We start from the raw sequence: 21,730 nt of genomic DNA on the forward strand, positions 1-21,730 counted from the left end.
CCTAAAGTTAGTTGTGCCATATAATACAGCCTAATCACTGGGGTGAAAACTCACCATACTTGGGCTTATGCAGGGTGTGTAGACCAGGAGTTGGGGAGGCTTGCAGAGCCATCTTAGGATTCTTTTTACCACAAGTCCCTATTGTAAACAACCCAAGCCCCATCGAGAGGAGAATGGATAGACAAACTGCGGTATATTCGAATACCCTTATGCGGTAACATGAATGGGTCTCAAAAACTTTATGCTGAAAGAAGCATAAAGAGTCCTTATTGTATGATTTCATTGATTTGAAGTTCTAGAAGAAGCAAAACTAATCTGTAATAATAGAGTAAGATTGGCAGTTGGTGGTGGGGATAAGGAGAGAGAGATTGCCTGAGAATGGGCACAAGAGAACTATTCAGGGGGCACAAAAGTGTTCTACATCTTGATAGGAGTGTGGGCTACATAGGTGCTTTCATTTTTCAGAACTCATTTTTTTTTTGAAGATTTTATTTATTTATTTGACAGACAGAGATCACAAGTAGGCAGAGAGGCAGGCAGAGAGAGAGGAGGAAACAGGCTCCCCGCCGAGCAGAGAGTCCGATGCAGGGCTTGATTCCAGGCCCCTGGGATCATGACCTGAGCTGAAGGCAGAAGCTTTTTTTTTTTTTTTTTAAAGATTTTATTTATTTATTTGACAGAGAGAGATCACAAGTAGATAGAGAGGCAGGCAGAGAGAGAGGGAAGCAGGCTCCCTGCTGAGCAGAGAGCCCGATGCAGGGCTTGATCCCAGGCCCCTGGGATCATGACCTGAGCCGAAGGCAGAAGCTTTTTTTTTTTTTTTTTAAAGATTTTATTTATTTATTTGACAGAGAGAGATCACAAGTAGATAGAGAGACAGTCAGAGAGAGAGGGAAGCAGGCTCCCTGCTGAGCAGAGAGCCCGATGCGGGACTTGATCCCAGGACCCTGAGATCATGACCTGAGCCGAAGGCGGCGGCTTAACCTACTAAGCCACCCAGGCGCCCTGAAGGCAGAAGCTTTAACCCACTGAGCCGCCCAGGCGCCCCTCATTTTTCAGAACTCTTGAACTTTACTCTTAAGATCTGTTTATTGGACTGAATGTAAGTTTCACCTCATTTTTTTTTTTTAAAGATTTATTTATTTGACAGAGATCACAAGTAGGCAGAGAGGCAGGCAGAGAGAGGGGAAGGAAGCAGGCTCCCTGCTGAGCAGAGAGCCCGATGCGGGGCTCGATCCCAGGACCCTGAGATCATGACCTGAGCCGAAGGCAGAGGCTTAACCACTGAGCCACCCAGGCGCCCCGTTTCACCTCATTTTAATAAAAAATGAAGCATTACTCTATGGAATCCTTGTTTTACCTCTCACCAGGCTTTTGGTTTAAGAATGAACCACACTAACATATATAACCACCATCAGAAAACATGAAAGCTAGAAACAACTTTGCAAATTATCTAGTCTAATTCCCTTTTAAACACTACTGTCTTGATGACAAAAAAAGTTTAAAGTTGCTGCAGCCACCTTCTGTACTCAGGAGGGGAGCTAGAAAATTTTACCTATTTGTGCTTGCCAGCAGAAAATATGACAGAAGGACAGATTTGCTAACAGCAATACATCTTGAAGTGTAAGTGCAGAATCTGGATCAAGACATTTTACTTCGATGTATTTGGCAGGAGACATTTTCTTACTGCTGTTGATTTGATCGGGAAATTCATAGCATTTTGCTGTTGCCTGTGATTTGGCTGAGAAATCATTTGTAAAAACTCCATTGTAGCTAGTCAAGGACACATGGTGTTCGTTTTAGAGTATTTGTGACCTCAGCCTACCTCTGTAGAAGTGATTTCTGCGATAACCAAAGATTTGATAATATGAGTGGGAGAAGGACATATGTAGGTAGATGAATTTCACAAAACTGCCCCTTGTAGTTCCTGTGCTATTCTTTAAAAAAAGTTTTCTCTCATTATCTACTAGGAAAATAATTTCCTATGATACATCAATTTCCTGTGATGCCCTATTGACTTTAGATTTTAAGTGCATACTGAAAATATTTGGATATCTATTAAAATCATTACAATGCTAAAAGGTTTTATTTTTTTAACAATTACTTTAGTCATCTTAATAATTCTGAATTGTGCTTTGACTTTTTTTGTGATACATGTGCCAGCATTTAAAATTTTTTTAATTTATTTTCTTAGAAACATTTTATTTTCCAATTGAATTTCTTCACAGAGGTCTTCAGGAAGCTTATGTTCCTTGACACCTCTGTAGTCATTTTAGGCTCTGTTAGTTATTAGGGCAGCTTTCCAGAGTGGTGGTGGTTCCAGTTAGTGATGTGGAAAGGGTGATGTGGAGAGAATTGGTAAACAGCCACTCTGTCTTACCCAAATTGTTGATATAGTGTGGAGTGGGTAATGTAATCAGAGTGAACTAAGACTCTTGGGATTAGAATTGACCAGTTCTTTTGAGTTCTGAGAAATTAAGAGTTTTTTTGTATAGGTAACTTTTTTTTTTTTTAAAGATGTTATTTATTTGACACAGAGAGAGAGATCACAAGTAGGCAGAGAAAGAGGGGGAAGCAGATTCCCTGCTGAGCAGAGAGCCCGATGTGGGGCTCGATCCCAGGATCCTGAGATCATGACCTATTCCGAAGGCAGAGGCTTAACCCACTGAGCCACCCAGGTGCCCCTGTATAGGTCACTTTTATATGATAATCCCTCTATGTAGTTGTGTCTATAACAGTTCTTGGTTTTTCTGTATTAAAGACTCTAATTTTGGCGTGGTTTACTTATAATTGTAGTTCATGTAAAATGATTTTGTGAGAGGAAAGCTCTTTGTTTTGATCTCCAGCTATTAAAATAATTATTCTATAAAATATCTGTACACAAAAAGCCAGGTCCTGTATGATTAACACTTATATGAGGTGCCTAACGTAGTTAAATTCATCGATACAGAAAATAGATGACGGTTGTCAGGAGCTGGGGAGAAGGAGATATAGGGAGTTGTTTAATGAGTATTAAGGTTTCAGTTTTGCAAGGTGAAAAAGTTTAGGAGATCTGCAAAATAGGGAATAAACTTGTCATTGGACTGTATACTGTAAGATGGTAACTTTTATGTATATTTTGTCATAGTTAAAAGTTAAAAAAATTGTGATATCTACTTTTCATGCTACATTTGCAGTGAGCACTGAGCAGTGTATAGAATTATTGAATCCATATGTTATGGACCCAAAACTAATATAAAATTGTATGTTAATTATACTTCAATTTTTTAAAATCCCTGTTTTCCATTTTTGAGATAAGAAAACCAAGGCAATAATTGTAACTAAGGAATGTAAAATGTAGCTTAATATATTGATTTCAGTGTAACAGATTCTTTTAGCCGCATTGTGTACATCTGTCTTCAGTGTGCGTTGTGCTTCAGTATGGTTTTCTCCTGGGGCAACTCCTTAGCCCATCTCTTTCTGACTTCTCAACACACTCTTAGACTTAAACTCCTTCCCCAAATTGCTTGCTTGGTCGATTTGATTTGAAAAGTTTTAATAAGAAGACGATCATAACTGAAAATGATGTAAGTCTGTAATGTAACCTGCAGTCTCTTTGCCTAGTATTTTAACCTGTTACTAGAGACTGTAAGAACCGTTCTGGGACAAGGACTCTGTGTCAGGCACTGTGCTAGTGCTTCCACATGATGTGTGTCGCGAGTCGATTGTTTATCAGAAATAAATCAAACTGGCCAGACTGAAAGGAACTTTTGATTATTATTTTGGAAGATGGCTTTGGCCATGGGAACATTTTTCTTCTTCGAACAACTTATAAGTTACTTGATGAGGATATATTCCTAACAAGTGTACCTTTTGGTGTTTAAAAGTGTGCTTACATATGTTTTACTAATATAGGGAACCCATTTCCAATATGTGGATAGCAACAATGTCTCCAAAGTTTTTGTTATGCCAGATCTATGAGATTTAGATCACTGGGGGCTGGGCTCCAGAGAATGAATGAGAGAGCACGCCTTTTCTTCTAACTATAGCATTTATATCACTGCTCATAGGGGACTGTTGATGGCCAGCATGCTGCAATGTACTGAACGGGAGGCCATGCATCAGAGTGTTTGTTTTTAGCAGTTATTTTTAATAGCAGAGTTAGAAATTGGTAGCATTTTCATTTTAGGGTATACTTTTTTATTTATTATGGTAATTCCAAGAAGAGTAAATAATTTTAAACATGTGTATTGAATGTATGTGTGCATTATGCCCACGTGTGTGCGTGTGTGTGTGTGTGTGAGAGAGAGAGAGAGAGAAGAAGAAAAAGACATTCTCTTAATAACAGGAGGGGTAGAGGCTTAGTCTATTATCATAAAGCTCTGCTAATGTAGCTTCTGAGTCATGTGACTGCAGAAAAGGCTATTATCTCAATGAAAAGGAAACCGGTTTTTAGAGCAAGCAATAGAATAGAAGCAGGAAGAATTTTCGAGTGTTCCACCATGCTGGATTGTCAAAGGGGGATCTGTCTGATCAGCAGCTAAAAAAGGATTTGTGAGGCTAGTTTGTCAGCTATCGTTAGAAACAAATGATAGAGGAGATAAGCGGCAGGGGGCTCAGCATGTGCTTAGGTCACATCAAGGCATAATGTTGGTCTGGTTTAATAGAGGAGATTTATCTCAGAGGCAATAGATGTTTTGCTAATTGTGGGGTTTGGGGGGGGTTTGTGCTTTTCTGAAGAGTGATGTGTGGTATTTTTATTTACATCACTGGTGAAGAGGAAGACAAGCTGCTGAGCCCCGGTTTGAACTGCAGAGGCTGCGGACAGTTACAAGGTGTGTTTCCCAAGTGCTCTGACTTAATATTTGGTAATGTTCTTGGAATTCTGTGTGCTGGCGGATCGGAGGTGCGTGCTGTCCAACAGAGGACGGAGCCTGACAGCCAGGCAGTGACAGTGTTCTCAGGAACAGATAGATTCAGTGCCATCCAGACTGATTGCTTCGTGGTCCTTATTTCTTTTGTATTTATTTCATGATTAAAGGTTTTTTACAGTGACTTTATGTGGCCAGATACAATCTCATGCTTGTTTTAGAAAATATTTTGATAAGCATTTTAAGAAGAATTCGATCCAAATCTTAATCACTAAGGAATAAGTAGAAGCTTTATATTTGTATCTCTGTGGGGTTTTTTTCTTTTTCAATATCCTTTTGTAATTCAAGCTTAAGAGAGTTTTGCAGTGAATTTGAATTTACTTAATTCTTGGTTAGTTAATAAAGCTTTCTTTTTTGGCTGAGGCCTTGAATGAATGATTTTTTAAAAAATTATATATAGTACCTAACTTTCTCTGATTTCTTACATCCTTATACTATCACATGCAGAAAGCTAAAAACATAGTTAATCTTGAGACCGCTTGTCCAAGTTTTTCTCATGCTAATGCTATTAATTCTCTTAGCAGTCTGTACTTTGTTCTTAACCTTGGAAGGTGTAGTACTTAAAAATCTAAGACTGGGGAAAAATAATCGTTAGCTTTATCTGAAAAGGGTTAACTGTTAATGTTGTATACCCAAGGAATGAATTCACTAATATGTTTTTTATTTAACCTCTAGAGCAGATATGCCCCACTTAGGGAGAATGCTTTCAAATCATGTATTTTGAAACTAAACTATTTTGTACATACCTTCTTTTTTTTTTTTTACCTTCTTTTTGAAATTGACATTGGAGAAGGTAAATCTATCAGGCTCTGATGTACTGTATAGACAGTGTACAAAGAATTAAATTATTTTATCTTTTGCAGTAAAAGATGGTGAGAACCGCTCAAACAATTTTTAATTATAAGTGCAGGAGATTCTCTCTCTCTCTCTTTTTTTAAGATTTTATTTATTTATTTGATAGAGAGAGACAGTGACAGAGATAGCAAGAAAGAGAGCACACAAGCAAGGAGAGCAGCAGGCAGAAGGAAAGGGAGAAGTGGGCTCCCTGCTGAGTTTGGAGCCCGATGCGGGACTCGATCAGAGGACCCTGGGATCATGACCTGAGCTGAAGGCACATGCTTAATGGACTGAGCCACCCAGGCGTCCCCAGGAGATTCTTTTCCTGTTTATATCTACAAACCATATCTTAGCATGATAGAGTTTAACCATTCATATTATTGAGATTTTCTTTTTAAAAACATACTGGCACTTTTGTCAATCTACTTAAAAAGACAGCTTGGTTCAAATAAACAGTTAATTAACTGTGATTGTGATCATTCTAGAATTTTTTTTGACTCATAGGACTCTTCCTGCATTCTTGCAAGTAGGCTGTAAGACAGTTACTGGTTTAACCCCAAGACTCACTAGCATCACATGTTAAAATTTTTGAATAATAAAATTTGTATAGCTTGGGGCACCTGGATGGCTCAATGGGTTAAAGCCTCTGCCTTCCGCTCGGGTCATGATCTCAGGGTCCTGAGCTTGAGCCCCGCATCAGATTCTCTGCTCAGTAGGGAGCCTGCTTACCTCTCTCTCTGCCTGCCTCTTTGCCTACTTGTGATCTCTCTCTGTCAAATAAATAAAATCTTAAAAAAAAAAAAATTTGTGTAGCTAGACTGATTGGGTTTTCCTTGTTTTTACTTTTAAGTTTTATTTTGTTGCCTTACCTGACTTTAAATCAATGCAAGGATTCTGGAAAAATTCAAGGTGTTTTTACTGAGTACCTGCTATTATTACAAGATACTCTTGGAAACACTATGAGAAAACAAAGGCAAATAAGATATTTAAACAAGATAACCTGTATCTGGCACTGGAACCCAGTCTCAATAAATGTAATTATCCTGGATCTTACAGGACTTTTACATTATTAAGGATTTTTTTGTAAAACTTGTTTGGCTAATCAGAGAATACATTCCTGATAACTCTGCAACTTTTTCCACAAGCAGGCTTAAATGGTCGTTTTAACTGGTCTCCATTTGTGCCAGTTCATATGTCTTTTGTACTTACAACAGAAATACGTTCATTTTTTGCAGTCTCATAAAACTAGAATAGCTTTTCTGATCGTGTTGCTTTTCTCCTAGGATGCCAAACACCAGTCCTTTACAATTTTAAATTACTTTTATCAAAGGACAAATGATACATTGTGTTATCTACAAATATCTTTACTTTTGGAGGCTGGGGAGTAAGAACCCCAATCTTATTATTAGAGTTAAAAGACAGAAGTTTTGACGGTCAGGGTAGTGCCTAAACAGGCCAGATGACTAGACTTGCAAATCCTGCTACACTTAAGAATTCCAACACAATAATTAACCACAAATATTATAATCAGGTCTGATCTTGTCAGGCTGAGGGGGTTTGCTTCCTGGAATGATTTTTAATTTATAGGAAAGATAGGGTAATTGGGGAGGGGAGGCGAACCATAAGAGACTATGGACTCTGAAAAACAACCTGAGGGTTTTGAAGGGTCAGGGGTGGGAGGTTGGGGGAACAGGTGGTGGGTGATGGGGAGGGCACGTTTTGCATGGAGCACTGGGTGTTGTGCAAAAAGAATGAATACTGTTACGCTGAAAAAATTAATAAAAAGGGGAAAAAGAAAAAAAAATAAATAAATAAATGACGTAAAAAAAAAAAAAAAAAAAAAAAAAAAAAAAAAGAAAATACCAAATTAAAAGTGATCTTAGTTAGTATTCAGTGTTGTAAAACTCCATCAAACATGTTTATAAGAGATTTTAGGGGTTATTATTATTTTTTTTGGAGAAAGTCAAAGTTTGGGAAGATTTTGGCAAGATGAAGGTGTTGGGCAATATTTTAGACAGTTTAATTCTTTGAAAGCGAAGGGGATATAAAAGGGATGAAGTAAAGAAGTCTGTGCAATAGCCTACAAATTGTTCCAAGGTACCTTTTACAGGGTTTACTCTAAAACTGATCACTCATGAATGTGGAGAGAAGCTTAGAGTCCGTTGGCTTGCACATGTCTCCTACAGGTGTTGCAGTCCTTAACATTAAATAGAGAAGACTTGGCATTTCTGGTGTGTTAACAGGTGTAGCAGTGACCCTCTCACCAAGCTTAGGTTTAACACGCAGAGTTACAGCTTGTAATATGATGATCACTAACATAGGATAGCATAGACCTACATTAGCTTTAAATGTAAAGATAACTTAGTTATTACTGTTTATCTATTTTTAAAGGTTTTGTGAGAAACACCAGATGCTGTAGTTTTGACATTGAATGAATTGTTCTTTAAAAACCAGCTGAGTTGAGAAATATTTTTAAGTAAAAGCTAGACATTTGATTCCATCATTTTAGATAGCAAATCAAATCATAATAATAAATTAATTGGCTAGAATGAAGGGTTGTAAAAGCACTCTCTGAGATTTGTATTTAAAATTCATGTTTTATGTCTAAATCCTTAGATTCAAGTCAAAATAAATAATAAATATTATGCAAAAACTTTCTTGGATAACAAGAACTTTTGAAACTTTTGGTTTTTTTAATTGGCCGCTCCAAGTTTTTGCTTTCCTGCTTGAGAATTTTAAGTGAGAAAATACCCAATTTCAAAAATGTTAGTTTTATGTATGTTTATTAAAGATAATATTTTGTGGGCTTTTATCTTTCCCATCTGTGATGAGGAAAATGACAGTAGCAAAACAATTAACAGTGATTTTGTTAATCATGAAGTTAACTTTCATTTGGAGCTTGTTATGTGCCAGGCATAGTTCTAAGGACCTCACATATATTCATTTAGTCTTTTTTTAAAAATTAACATATAATGTATTATTTGCTCCAGGGGTACAGGTCTGTGATTCATCAGTCTTCCACAATTCACGGCGCTCACCGTAGCACATACCCTCCCCAATGTCCATCACCCAACCACCCCAACCCTCCCACCCCTCTCCCCTTCAACAGCTCTCTCAGTTTGTTTTCTGAGATTAAGAGTCTCTTATGGTTTGTCTTCCTCTCTGGTTTCGTCTTACTTCATTTCTCCCTCCCTTCCCCTATGATCTTCTGTCTTGGTTCTCAAATTCCTCAAATCAGTGAGATCATATGATACCTGTCCCTCTCTGATTGACTTATTTTGCTGAGCATAATACCCTCCCGTTCCATCCATCATTTAGTGTTTATAGCAACACTGTGCTATCCTGTATGTGTTTCACAGTTGAGGAAACAGAGACACAGAGAGGTAAAGTAACTTGTCCAAGCTCACACAGCTTAATAAGTAGTAGAGTTGGATTCAAACAGGTAGTTTGCCTTCAGAATCTGTGCTCTGAATTACTATGTAACTGGTTTCAAGTAGTGTTGCCGGTTTATTCTGGAATGAGAACAGGATGAACAGAGGGACAGGAGAGAACTGTGTTAAGACTGAAATGATTTTGTTTCTCCGTGTTTGTACTTTGATGAGTTTTACTTCTGTTTCACTTCAAATATGTAAGATGAAAACATCATTCAAATGGTGTTTGGTTTGCACTGAAAAGAAACACGTTCGTGAAAAGTAACTCAGCTAAGGCAGAAATGTGCTTTCGAGGAAGGCGATATGAAGGAGAGCATTAATACGGGGTAGCAGAGAGAAATGTACGGGGTACAAGAAATGGACTGTGAATTACCATGAGATTAATGTGGCGAGGAGAGGTTCTGAGTTGTGGGATCTGAAAGATGTGTATCACGTATTTTCTTACTTAGCTACTTTCCCTTTTTTTTGGCAAGTGGAGCCCTTTACTCACCACATTGCTGTGATGGAGCACGCAGGTATTAAAACCACAAAGAATTCGAATTCAGACACTGAGAACAAACACCTCTGGAGTATAACCCGTTGCCTTGAGATTTGTTGTAAGTCATTTCGTATCCACACAGATTCCTTAAAGAGGAGTTCCCGTCTGGATAGTCTTTCGGAAGGGGATCCCTATGGTTCGTCAAACTTTAACAGCTAACAGGCATATTTATTCCTAGGTGATGTCACTCATTCTTGTCAGTATTCATGGTAGAAAAGGCTGGACCTTACTAAATCCTTGTAGATTGGATTTGAGTGGGAGCGAGTGGGAGAGTAAAGTATGGATATAGCTTTATCATTTGTCTTTGGTCTCCCTTGATGTACCCTCCATTTTATTTCAAAAATGCAAAAGTAGCCAGTTTCATTCTTGAACTTAAATCCTCCTGCTCATTTCTTTAACTGTTTAGTGTAGGATTTTGTTAGAGGCTTCACTAGTACAGGAGAAGAATAACCGACTGTCCCTGGGGGTGAGGAGAGGAGAGGATTGATCAGGGGACACTTAGTGGAGATGTTGAAGGTTGAGCTGCTTCTTAGATGATCACCAGGCCCTGGTGGATTTACAGGGCACTCTAAGCCTCTGCTGGCCATCATAGGAGCCGCTAGCCACAAGTGGCTTTTGATCATTTGAAATGTGGCTAGTGTTTTTTGACCGCAGAATGCACTCAGATTTTGAAGACACTGCCCCAAAAAATGTAAAATAGCTCAGTAATTTTTACAGTATTGATTGCATGTTGAAAAGATACTATTTTGAATACAATGTGTTAAAATATATTGCTAAATTTAACTGCAGATGTTTCTTTTGACTTGCAGTGTGGCTATTAGACAATTGGTGGCTCAGGGTGTCTTCTGCCCTCTCTTTTGCTTTGAGCCAGGAGGACAGCATGTGTAAAGGGAGGTGGCGTGAGGTAGCAGTCTTTCTCATAGTTGATACATCTGTGCCGACATAAGGGATACGCTAATGAGCAGGAAAGTATAGACCCTTCCCAAGCCCACTGTCTTCTAATCTGTAACCAGATTAGAAGTAACCAGCAATTTGATGTCCACATTCCTTGGCAGGGAATAGAAGGCCCTTTCATGATCTCCCTCTACCCTTCTAGATTCATGGCTGCCCCCCGCCCCCAAACACTGGCACCTGCAGACATTGTCCCATGTTCTACATTTAATGAAAACTACAGCTGACTCTCATTATTCGGGGGAGTTACGTTCTATAAAGTCATGGCAAACAGTGAATTAGTGAATGCGGAGCCATTGCTTCTAGGGAAAATAGAGTTCGGTTTCTCTGTGTCTCTGGTCATGACATTTTAGTTATTCGATTAATACATACCTTTATTTTAAGTGTGTTTCTGTTAAATACACCTTCTTTAACATAGATTAACATTTAAGACTTCACCAGCAGTGTTCTAACTTGGGCCTGGATGCAGCTTATCTAACACTCGCATTTTCTCCATAAGGCGCATCACAGACTCTTGTGCTTGGGAACACTAGACCTCACTTCACTATGTGTGGAGGCCATTTGAAACAGGGAAAGTCACCAATAAAGAGCACAACAATGCGAAAAATGTGGCCCTGAGGATACGGCAGAAGGAATACTCCTTCTGCAGTGTAAGAATTGAAGCAGGCAGGCAGTATCACTTTGTTCAAATAGGAAGTGCTATTTGTGGAGTACCTACAACGAGCCAAGTAGTTCAGATAATAATGACTGTTAATAAAGGCAGCTGGCTCTCTTTCAGGAGGCAATTTCTGTGCATCAGGCTGTGCACTTACATAGTTGATTGCATTTAGTTTTCATACAAACTTTAGGAAGTGATTATTATTTCTGAATTTTACTGACATGGAAACTGAGGCTCAGAGAGGTTAAGCACCTGTCCCAATGTGTTGCACAGTGATTGAACGATGAAAGCGAGAGATGAGCCAGACTCTCTCTGCCTCGGGGGCTGAGGAGGGGGATGAAGTTCAATACAGCTGTCATGCTCAGTAGGGCTTTTGTCTTCGGTGGGAGGGGTGGAGTTGCAGCCCCTGGTCTACAAATTCCCCTGCTTCTGAATCTGTCGGACAGCCTGAATATTGGAATCTGGAGGAACGGAGCCTGTGATACCATTTACTGTGAAGAAAGGCTGAGAACCGCCATGTATTTGTTGACTGTGGTGGCAAAGGTGCTCTCCGTCTGCTTCAGCTGCTTCTGTTTCACCAACTAATCAAACATTTCAAACTCAGTGCATATCTTTTTTCTGCTTTGTAACTTTGGCTCCTTCGTCGCTCCATATGCCTGTATTATCTTGTGGTTTCCTTCTTTGTGTCTTTTCAACTTCTCTCTCTGCCCACGAACAGCCCTCCTATATTCCACAGGCTGAGAATCTGTTAGACTCGAGTGATCACCCTTATCTTTGCCTGGAAGGAACTTGGGTGCCAGATCACTCCAGTAGACCACTGGGCAGCCTGTAGATGGGACACCTGCGTCGAGTGCCTCATGATACTGGGGTGGTGTCTTCTGGGGGAGGAGCTGGATAAAAGCAGCCTTGGAAGAGTCTCCTGAGGGTCTTTAGGAAGGGGTGTGGACATGCTTGTTAGGTCCAGAGCAGAGCACGGTAGAGTCTGGTGCTACGTGACATATACAGAGACCATCTACGGGACTCTGTGCCTTGTGTTTCTTCACATCAGATATTAGAAGGCTGATTTCAGTTCCCTGACTTTTCTTCTTGGTTGTTTGTAGAGTGTAGTCGTTCATGTAGATGAAACTGGTCTGTTTGTTTATTATCAGAGTTACCCATTGCCAAGTTAACATACAGCTACCTCTGCCAGGGTAGAAACAGAATTCCTACAGTGACCCATTCCAGAGGCCCCTTCTGGCTTCTCTGATCGGATCTTTCGTCACCTCCAGATTCTTTCAACTCCCAGGTAACCTTCAGACAGTTGGAATTAGATTCTGGAACATAATTTTCTAATGTACTTGGTTGGATATGTTATCAGGGCACCTAGGATTAAGTAGGAAGAAAGACAAGGTAACAGATGTAAACAGGAAGTTGTTTCTTGTATAGGGGTCATTGTGAGCACAATGTACCAAAGTGAGAGAAATTGACCCAATTATTGCCACAAAAAGCAGATTTTCACTGGTATACAAGGAGAGGGCTGTGGGTGTAGAGATAAATTGGGGCACAGTTGAGTTTGTGGGGTCCTGGCATAATCCTAAATGTCAAACCACCCAAGTTCAGCAATACTTTGTGGTTCAGGCAAGTGATGCACTGTGTTCACTGTAGTTACATTTGGTACGTGAAGGTTGTGGAATTAGTCTGCGGGCTGGAAATGAACAGATCGCAGAGGGGCATATCACTGTGACATGAGAACTCAAAAGGAAATTCAGGGAAGAGAAAAGTTTGTGTTTCCTTGGTGATACCAAGAGGAGAGAACAAAACCTCATTCGTTCCTAGCATAGCATTGTACGGTCTTCAGCTTTTGGATCCTCTGTTGGTTGGTCAGTTCACATTGGAAGGTCAGTAATTAACAACGTGTGCCAGTGCCAATCCCATGTGGCAGTTCTGGTACAAACTCTCTGTCCCTTTCATGATGTTACAGTTGAAGATCCCCATGGATAGACATTCCACAAACTTTGAGGGTGATGTGTTCATCTTTTTTCTAGCAATATTTTACCTAGATCATTTTCTTGTACCATCACCTGACAACTCTCCTGCTATATATTTTGAGATAGTCATTTAATGGCTTTTTAAAAAAGATTTTATTTATTTATTTGACAGAGATCACAAGTAATAGTCGTTTAATGGCTTTTTTTTTTAAGATTTTATTTATTTATTTGACAGACAGAGATCACAAGTAGGCGGAGAGGCAGGCAGAGAGAGGAGGAAGCAGGCTCCCTGCCGAGCAGAGAGCCTGATGCGGGGCTCAACCCCAGGACCCTGAGATCATGACCTGAGCCGAAGGCAGAGGCTTTAACCCACTGAGCCACCCAGGCACCCCCGTTTAATGGCTTGTAATTAGAGAGCATGAGTAAGTGTGGAAAGAGCATGGACTTTGCAGTTAGAGCGTGGTTTGAAACCTAGCGATTTAACATACAAGCTTTGAGACTTCGGACAAGTCATTTGACTTCCTTGAATTTGGTTTCTCTGTAAAACAGGGGATGATATCTGCTTTGTAAAACCCTGTGAATTAAATTAAATGATGCAGTGCCTAGTACAATGTCTAATACTTAATAATTACCAAACACCTTAAACACCTTTTCTCTGTGAGATATCCCTTCAGCATGCTTGGTGTGTTTTCTTATGCATGTTTCATTTCCCCAGTAGTTTAACGTACACACACACACACGCTTGTTTAAATAAGTTCTTAGTGTCTGTTCACTGACTAAATTCCCTATGAACCTGTTATTTCTCACTTCTGGAGCAACATAGAATCTCGTGCTTCTAAGTGAATTGCAGATTTTTAATTTTGCCTTTATTCTTGCAATCTAAGAGTACATTTGCTATTTTATTTCTAGGATCAAATCATTTGGTTGATTCACATTAAACTGGCAATCAATAAAAATCTCCTGCTCATCCTCACCTAAGTGATCATCATCATGGTTTCCCCAGTTTAGAACTTCAAACAGTTGATCCTTTTTCCCCCCCATCTCATTGCAAGATTCTGCCCTTCTTTTTGTGCGTAGTTACCATGCCGTTTATGAAGACTATGGAGGAACCTGCTTAAGTTTTCTTAAATTTTAAAAGATATAGAACTGTATGCTAAGATTATATCTTAATAACCATGGTGATAAACACTGAAACAGTATCTGTTAGAGGACATGAGACATACACAGGTACGAAGACCTGCGTCTTCATTAGGTAAAGAGGCTGCGTATTTCAGGTAGGCTCTAGAGTCAGCAGCTCAGACTGTAGTCCCCATTTCACTTATCTCTTGACTTGTATTCGACTTTGAATGTGTTTTTTTATTTTTCTGGGCTTCAGAGAATGGTAATAATAATGACTTCCGAGGGTTTTTGTAAGGATCAAATAAAATAATACCGGTAATAGTGCAGGTATAGCAAATGTTCAGTGAGGTTACCTGTGTTGGCGAAGTAACTTTTATACTCAGTAGCAGTTTGTAAAACAATTTATCCAGTGAACTTTAAGGGCTTCTATGTCAGGCATTCTGATAAGGGCCTAGGATAAAGAGATGAAGCATACTTAGTCTCTGCCTCTCAAGGAGCTTAAAATTGGGTAGTGAAAAAGACATAAGTAATTACGCTATACGTGGTTAATGGTAGAGTTATATATAGGCTATTAAAAGAAGAAGTGAATTTAATCTTGGGGAGAGGGCCATGTGGGCTGGTTCTAAAAGATGAGAGGTAATCAGCCCAAAGGGGGAAGACACAGGGAAGAGATGACAAGTACATAGTAATGTAGTAGGTGAGGAACCATAGACAGTTTACATTACCGGGTCAAACAGAATAGGGTGGGAGAGGAGCCTGGAGAAATAGGCAAGGGCTAGATCCCAAGACATGTGACATCTGAGGCAGCACAGACTTCCTCTTGGAAGAAGAGAGTCTACTGAAGGTTTTGAGAAGGGCAGTAATCTGGAGGTAAGGAAACTTAAGTGAGATAATCCAGGTAAGAAGCGGTGACGAGCTGAGCTCAAAGCTGTAATGATTATCATAGTGACAAGAGGGGAGACTGTTTATGAGGCAAAGTCACGTTGTTGATGATTTGATGGGAAGAATGCAGAAACTTAAAGATGATGTTCAGTGCACAGTCGCTCTTCCAGGTTGAGGCAATTTTGGGGTGCAGAGAAGGAACGGATGGACTTGGTGAGTTGGATTTTGAGGTGGAAGCTTTGAGGGCTCAAGGCTGGAAAGAAAGATCTGGGAAACCATGGAAATAGGTGATACCACTGTGGGGAGTATTAAGCTGAAGTTCTTAGCCCGATTTGGACATTGACTGGAGAGTTTTTAAGCAAAATACTCATGGTCGGACTGCACATCAAAGATTTAATGGGTCTGGAGTGGTGTTCTGGTCATCTTGTTTTATGTCCTCTTTGTTTTGTTTTGTCCATATGTGTTTTTTAGATTGTGATAAAATATGCATAACTTAAAATTTATCATTTTAACTATTTATAAGTGCACAGTTTAGTAACATTAAGTATGTTCACAATGTTGTTTATTTCCAGAACTTTTTAATCATCCCAAACAGAAACTCTGTACCCATTAAACAATAACTCCTCATTCCCCCTTCCTCCCAGCCACTGGTAGCTTCTGTTCTACCTTCTGTCTCTGTGAATTGATTATTCTAGGTGCCTCTTAAAAGTGAAATCATAGTATGTGGCCATTTGTGTCTGACTTTTTTTACTTAGTGTAATGTTTTCAAGGTTCATCTATGTTGTGGCATGTGCCAGTATTTTATTCCTTTCTAAGACTGAATAATATTCCATTGTATGTGTGTACACATTTTGTTTATTCATCTGTTGATGGACATTTGGGTTATTTCCATCTTTTCGCTGCTGTGAATAATGCTGCCAGTACTATGAATGTATATGTATCTGTTTAAGTCCCTGCTTTTAATTCTTGCAGTATTTAACCCAGAAGTAGAATTGCTGGATCATGTGGTAATGTTGTATTTTTTAAAAGCTCCCCAAGTGATCTTTAAATACGTGGTTATGGCTGAGAACCTGTGATACAGAATAAGGGTACTTAATCTGGAAGACCCATAAAATGGTCTTCATGGGTTAGTGACTTCTTAGGAGAATTGTGTGCTTTGTTTTGTATATCTGTGGTTTCACGTTTTGGCTTTGATCCCATTCTCAGAAGAGTTTATAACTTCAAAGTGGTACTAGGAATCACTGTAGAACCTAATTTTAAAATAGACCAATCTCGGAGTAGACATTTCTCCAAAGAAGATACACAGTGGCCAAGTAAGCACATGAAAATGTGCTAAACATCATTAGTCATTAGGGAAAAGAAGGTGAAACCCAACAATGAGGTACTATTTCATATGAAATAGGATGGTGATAATTTTTAAAAAAAAAGGAAAATATTAAGTGTGGATGAGGATATGGAGAAACTGGAACCCTTGAACATGACAAATGGAAAACTAAAATGGTGTATCCACTTTGGAAAGCAGTTGGGCAGTTCCTTAAAAAGTTAAACATAGAGTTACCATATTACTCACCACTTTGATTCCTAGATATTTATCCAAGCGAACTGAAAGCTTATGTCTCTGCAAAAACTTGCATGCAAATGTCCATAGCAACATTATTTCTAATCCAAAAAGTAGAAACCCAAATGTCCGTCAGTGAGGAGTAGATCAATAAAAAGTGGCATATTCATACACTGTAATATTTGGCCATAAAGAGGAATAAATTACTGATATGTGCTGCAGTATTGCAGAAACTTGAAGATACACAGAAGGCCACATATTATGTGAGCCCATTTATACGAAATGTCCAGATTAGACCAAATCCACAGAGACAGGGAATGGAGATCAGTGAATGCTAAGGCATGGGTGAGAAGGGAATGAATAGTAATTGCATAATGGGTATGGGGTTTCCTTTTGGGGTGATGCAATTTTACAGAATTAGATGTGATCGTTGCAAAATTATGTGATTAGACAAAATCATGCAATCTACATGTTTTTAAAAGGGTGAATTTTGACAGGATGGGATGCCTGGGTGGCTCAGTGGGTTAAGCCTCTGCCTTCGGTTCAGGTCATGATCTCAGGGTCCTGGGATTGAGCCCCGTCTTGGGCTCTCTACTCAGCAGGGAGCCTACTTCCCCCTCTCTCTATACCTGTCTCTCTGCCTACTTGTGATCTCTCTCTCTTTCTGTGTCAAATAAATAAAATATTTTTTTAAAAAAGTGAATTTTGGGGGTGCTTGGCTGGCTCAATCAGTAGAGCATGCCTCTTTCTATCTCTGGATCATGAGTTAGAGCCCTACATTGGATGTAGCGATTACGTCAATTAAAAAACTTTAAAAAAAAAAAAGGGGGGGGTGAATCTTGTGGCTTGTGAATTATACCTCAGTAGAGCTGTTGAAAATAATTTTTAAAGGAGCACCTGGGTGGCTCAGTTGGTTAAGTGCCTAGTCCTTGATCCCAGCTCAGGTCTTAATCTTAGGGTTTTGAGTTCAAGCCCTGCATCGGGCTCCCCACTGGGCATGGAGCCTACTTAAAAATAAATGAATGAATAATCAATCAATCAGTCTTTGAAAAAGAAGGAGGAGGAGGAGGAGGAGGAGGAGGAAACAGCCGATGGGATGGTTGGCTGAGATGGAGGTCTGGATACCTGCAAAGGGGACGACCCACAAAAGAGATGGGAAGAGGATAATGAAGCCCTGTAGGAGGAGGACCTATGAAGAGTTCTTTGCTGTGGAAGCCTTGGAATAGAGAGATTGAGGAGGGCCCCTGGGGGGATGTCATCCCGACAGGCAAACCCAGCAGAAAGGCGAACATCACACACGGTGTGCCATGGAGTCCTGCAGGTTTGCATGTGAATGTTGTGGAAGGCTAGGGGTGCCATATTTGATAGAGTGGCGGGGAAAGAAATGTAATTGTTTTGGATCCTGAAGTGAGTGGAAGGGAATTGGAATAAACCACAGGCCTAGATTCCCTTATTTTGAATCTCAAAATTGAACAAACTCTGAAAATGGAAAGGTTTTTATAACTCATTTGGCAGTAAAACCTGACCTGAATGGATGTGAAATGATTTGTAATCTTCATTTGTCCCAGTTGGTGTGAATATTCATACATTTCACTGCAGAAATAATATTGAATTCGATTACAGAATGTTTCCGCAGGCCCCTGTGGGGATATTGTGATAGATGGTGTATGCCCCATGTTCTCTTCCTAAGATTAACATGTATCTGTCTATCTGGGTTCTAAATTCTTTGGCCCCCCAAGTGTTTTGGATAAGGGACCACAGACCTATAGTCATTGGGCAGGTCTGGTTATGAAGAAACAATGTGAGATTGAACAGTTGCTAAAGAAGGATTCAGGCTCAGGGGCATGGGGTTTTTTTAGGATGGAAATGACCTGAGTGTGCTTATAGGTTAAAGGAGAGAGGAGGAGGTAGAAATTTTGGCAAAAAGAGGCTTGGTAGCAAAGTCTTGGAGAAGATGTGGAAGGAAGTAGGAGACGGGGTTGGAATGTTGGTGTTTACAAGAGGAGGGATCACGCATCCTCTGAGACACCAGGAATGATGATGAAGATAGCAGTGAATATCTTTGTGAGGAGGAGGAAGGGAAGTTGAGTAAAGTCAAATTGAACAGCTATTTGCTGAAGTGGTAAAAGCTAGAAATAATTGTTGGCATAAATAGAAGGAGCTGACTTGAGAACAAATAAAAGGGTTGGCAGGCAGGACTATGGGTCCAAGTCAAGTTTAGAAAGCCTTAAAATGTCTGTGGGGCTATTCTGCCCCTTAGCTGTATGATTTTCTGTGTCAGTGCCACTTCCACGAGTAGAGAAATCTTGGGATTAAGTTTTGAAGAGTGAATCTTGGGAGAGGAGAAGTGTGAAAGGGAACTGAGGGTGCCCAGGGGCTGGTGGTAGTTGCAGCTAGCTAGGGAGGAAATGGGGTGAGTGCAAGGCCCAAGGGACTAGGGTTCCTTGTACATGGAAGACCGGTGATTGAGGAGGAAGACAGTAAGAAATCTAGTGTGCTGGGAGATGGTGGGGGAAAGTGGCATTCAAGTGGCAACAATTCTGGGTGGTGACAAGACTCAGGGTATGATCGTAGGAGGTAGTGGCTAAAGTGAAATGGAGGTGAACGTTGTTGGAGCTGAGACAGACGAGGACCTCTGAGAATGGGTATCAGCTCATCCACACAGACTTTGAAATCACCCAGGATGATGACCTATTTGGGCTGAAGAGGAAAGCTCAAGCTTTTCAGTAAACGTGGAGGATTGAGAGGCATGTTGGTAAATCTCCGACTTGAACACAGATAGAGGGTGTTTTATAACATGGGTTTCAAAGAACCAGATCTTTATGCAAGGTAACTCTTGTACTACAGCTGTGACCTAATAGCTGCTCTGAGGAGTGTGGCGAGTATGACCCCACCTTCTCCCCCAAGTATGTGTGTAATGAGGGAATGGGCAGCTTCTGGAATGGACTACAGGAGGCCCAGCAGGGGAGCCAAAGTAGCTCCATACTCTGTAATCGGGTCAAGGGTGTAGGGGAATTTGTTACCACAGAGTAAGGGCTTCAGAAGGCACAGGGAGAGATGTAGGGTGGAGTAGAATTGTTAGAGGTTGTATTAGGGAAGAAGCACAGGTTAGATTAAGAATAATGAGTGGTGACCAAATGTGAGAGTAGTTTCATCTTTGCTCATATTCAAATACCAAATACACTAGAATAGAAAGATTGTGAGGGGTTTTCCTTTTTCTGTTTTAAAATTTAAAATTTTATTTTATGTACTTGTTTTTGCATGTATTCCCATTATTTTAATACAAAGGTATGTAGTATAGTGTCATCATGCTGGTTTGGACTTTTTATTCTGGACTGCTAATACTTAGATTTTCCCTAAATGTCATCTTGTTATCACACATGACAGCTGTGTTTCGTGTCATCTGCCTATCTGATGAATAGATAGTTTGGGTTTTTTGTTTGTTTTTTTTTTTTTTTTTTGAGTCACTGATTAAAAAAAATAAACCAGACTTGACTGGAGAACTTCTCTTTGTTTATAATAACCAGTTAATTAATGCCAAGAATGTTATTCCACAACCTGGACTGATTCTTCATTGTCATCCATCCCTGTAGTTCTAAGTTCTGCTTTCCTTTCCAGATAGTACTGGGCAGGCTTTGGCTGATCACCTGGGGTCCTTCTGCAAGGGATTCTGGTGTGGTTGGTCTGGGGTGGGGACAGGAAATCCATACGTTTAAAAGCTCTGTGGGTGATTCATTAGCAGCCAACCTTGGGAACCACCAGTGGAACCCATATTTTTCTTTCATCTCCACAGTGACACTATGTCAGATGCCTAGGGGACTGGCACATAATGTCCCTGTGCCGTATCCCTGACTCAGCATTCTTTTATCAAAATAGAAATGAAGTTCTTGTAAACATTTTAAAGGTATTCAATTCCTAGTAATCAGTTTAAATTACAATGTCATGCCATAATCTTCAAATTAGAGTGTGTTAAAAAAATCATAATACCTATTATTATTGTGTATTTTGCTGAAATGGGAACTCTCATACCCTGCTGAGGTGATTGTAAGTTAATAACAGCTTTTTTGGAAAACAACTTGATAATGCCCATAAATAGACTTAAATACAGTCACACCCTTTGATCTAGCAATCACATTTCTGAGACTGTTATATTGAGACTATTGATTATTGTTTTTTAAATTTTTAAATTTTTTTTTTTTTAAGATTCTATTTATTTGAGAGAGAGAACATGAGCGGAGGGGAGCTGCAGAGGGAGAGGGAGAAAGAGACTCCCCACTGAGCAGGGAGCCGGATGTGAGGCTGGATCCCAGGACCCTGGGATCATGACCTGAGCCGAAGGCAGACGCTTAATGACTGAGCCACTCGGGCGCCCCAGAGATTATTGATTATTGTTAATCAGAAATATGGATCAGTATTTATATAAAAGGTTTTTATTACAGTATTATTTATAATAGTAAAAAATGGAAGCAATCTTAATAATTAACTATAGGAAATGATTAAATACATTATGGTGGGCACCTGGGTGGCTCAGTTAGTTAAGCGTCTGCCTTCTGTTCAGGTCATGATCCCAGGGTCGTGGGATCGAGCCCCATGTTGTTGGGCACCCTGTTCACTGTGGAGTCTGCTTCTCCCTCTCCCTCTTCCTGCCACTCCCCTTGCTCGTGCTCTCTTCACTCTCTGTCAAATAAAATCTTTAAAAATAAATATGTTATGGTATCTTCATATGATGGAATAGCATAGAGCCATTAAAAAAGTGTTTATGAAGACATTTAATATCATGGAGAATTTTTAGTGTGTAACAGTAAACACAGTAAAAACAGTAACAGAAAAGCGTGTATAAAATTGTATATCTATAGTTTGTGCTTAATTGTATATAGAT

General features: G+C 39.8%; 1 protein-coding gene across 9 annotated transcripts in view; it reads left to right on the forward strand.

Annotated features, from left to right (window-relative positions):
• The window catches only part of NCOA2 (nuclear receptor coactivator 2), a 294,611-nt gene that overhangs the window by 150,954 nt on the left and 121,927 nt on the right, over positions 1-21,730 (forward strand). Inside the window, exon 3 of one of the 9 annotated variants that reach the window (XM_045998843.1) lies at positions 4,758-4,814. The exons of the other annotated variants lie outside the window; for them this stretch is intronic. The gene's annotated coding sequence lies outside the window, so the exon portion shown is untranslated. The remainder of the gene's footprint in view (positions 1-4,757; positions 4,815-21,730) is intronic. 9 annotated transcript variants of the gene reach the window in all.

Source organism: Meles meles, chromosome 1, assembly GCF_922984935.1.
Source record: "Meles meles chromosome 1, mMelMel3.1 paternal haplotype, whole genome shotgun sequence".
Classification (NCBI taxonomy): Eukaryota; Metazoa; Chordata; class Mammalia; order Carnivora; family Mustelidae; genus Meles; species Meles meles.